Raw genomic sequence first — 2,500 nt, 5'->3', positions numbered from 1 at the left:
TTGTGTGTTTGTCTGTCTCCCTCTCTCTCTCTATCATCCTTGCTCTTACTGTCTGTCTGTCTCTCTGCCTCTGTCATTCTCGCTCTCACTGTATGTCTGTCTGTCTGTCTTTCTTTCTCTCTCTCTCTCTCTCTCTCTCTCTCTCTCTCTCTCTCTCTTTTCCTCCCTCCCCCCCCCTGTTTCTCTCGCTCTCTTCCTCTTTCATATGAAATATAGAGAAAGCCAAGCACCTAGCATGTGCAATTATATGTGTATTGTATGCATGCACACGCTTGCATGCACTTAAAAGTATATGCGTGTGCAAAAGATAATGAAAACGCCCGTTTTCCCTTCATAAAACCGCGCACAAAACGGTGTGCAACCGACCTCATACTCAATTACAACAAATGAAACTTCCCAAAAATCACAGCAGTAGCGTGACATACTGTGACATGATATTCTCTCTCTCTCTTTCTCCCTCTCCCTCTAATCCCTCTCTCTCTCTCCTTCTCCCTCTAATCTCTCTCTGTCTTTCTCTCTCTCTCTAATCTCTCTCTGTTTCTCTCTCTCTCTCTCTGTCTGTCTCTGACTCTATGTATTTCTCCCTCTCTGTCTCTCTCTTTATTAATCTCTCTCTCTTTATCAATTTCTCTCTCTGTGTCTCTCTCTTTATCAATCTCTCTCTCTGTCTCTCTCTCTCTCTCTCTCTCTCTCTCTCTCTCTCTCTCTCTCTCTCTCTCTCTCTCTCTCTCTCTCTCTCTCTCTCTCCCTCTCTCTCTCCCTCCTTCCCTCCCACCCTCCTCTCTCTTTCTAGTTATCCGTGTTTTTCTCTCTATGTATCTCTATATCTTTCTGCTTATGTGCGTATGCATCTACCCCTCTCTCATTTATTTCCCCATCGCCTTTTCTCTCTATTGCCTATTGTCTCTTTACTCTTTCATTTGTAATCTCTTTCCACCCTTTCTAGGGTTCTACGAATCTGATATTGTTCAAAATGAAAAGGAAGATGTGGTTGTCTGTTTGTTTTCGTTTTTATTTTGTATGTGCCTTGTGTGGGCTTGTTCTTGGGTTTGTTTATTTGTTTGTGTGTTTGTAAGTGTGTGTGTGTGTGTGTGCTGGTGTTTGTGTGTGCGTGCTACTTGTGTATGAATGTTATAAATGTAGGTAATAATCAACCATAATGGTAAAAAGGGTAGTTATTACATCCACAAACAAATAAATAAACTACACATTCACGCACACATGCACACACGCAGACACACATACAAAACAGAATCTCCCTCATATATCTCGGCGCAAGATTTTCCCAAAACCCAAAACACTTTACAAACATTCAAACGCAGCCAGTTCTTTTTCTACGCGTCACGGAGGACAGAGGTTCCCAGAGAGAGACATTTGCGCAACTGTTATGAACGAAAATCAGATAAAAGACTGTGACACCTGGGCAGAGCGACCGACCAATCAGAAAGCAGAGATCGCCCGCATTCCGAAGCACCTGGTCTCCGCGCCGGCCAATCAGCTTTCACTTCTGTCGCTGATGCTAAACACCTGCAGATCGGGATTTGTTATGGCGACGAGAGAAAATAAAATGTTTATATCTCATTCCTTATCTTGGATGTCCGATGAACGTTCTACATTTCGCTTTACAGAATATCTGGTTATTTTAGAACTGGTGATTTTTTTTTCTCTCTCGCTGGTTGGCGGAACAAATGTGAAAATATACTTCTTCCTGCCTCGGAGGAAAAATATCATTTCACATATTCATAGATTTTTTTCTGTTCGAATTTAAATCTAAACCATCTTATCTTTTAACGTTTCCCCCCGTTCTTTCTCTCTTTTTGAAACAGTTCTCTTTTTTCATACTTCTGTGTTCATGCTATATGAATTCATACTGCAGAGAAGCTCATTCTGGATCCCGCCTTTTCATACTTGCCAGTGTATGAAATCATAATTTCAGTGAGTGTATGAGCGGCAACGACTTTTCGTTTCTTCTATTTTTGCCTTTTTTTCTTTTCTCCCTTTTTGGAAGAATTCTTTCCTTTCTGAACTAGATATCCGAAAAAAATCCAAGAAACAGGATTCCATATCTTTAGAAAACGAAAAATAGGTCTCGATTTGTCTTCTTTTTCTTGTAGCGCGTCCGTCCCTCTGAAATAAGGGTCAGTTTCCTCTGGCTCGGAGGGGGAGGCAGGGAAGAAGCAAGGCGCTAGGTATTTCCTTTTTACCTCTCTGCCTGACCCGGATTTAACGACTGGGAGGACGCCGTAAGGATCGTAAATCCTACACACCAAGGAGGTTTTATTGACGAGTTATGTAATGGTTTGAGTGACGCCTTTCTTGCCCTTGTCCAAAGAGGGAGGGAGGGTGAAAGAGAAGGAGGGAAGAGGGTGGAGGGAAGGAGGGCGAAAGAGAAGGAGACAGGGGGGAGGGGGGTCGAGAGAAGGAGGGAAGGAGGTAGGGTGATAGAGGAAGGGAAGAGAGGGGAGGCAGGGAGATGAGAGGAGAGAGAGGGGATAAAGTG

The sequence above is a fragment of the Penaeus vannamei genome, chromosome 7, assembly GCF_042767895.1.
Source record: "Penaeus vannamei isolate JL-2024 chromosome 7, ASM4276789v1, whole genome shotgun sequence".
Classification (NCBI taxonomy): Eukaryota; Metazoa; Arthropoda; class Malacostraca; order Decapoda; family Penaeidae; genus Penaeus; species Penaeus vannamei.
Note: the sequence above shows the minus strand (reverse complement) of the source record.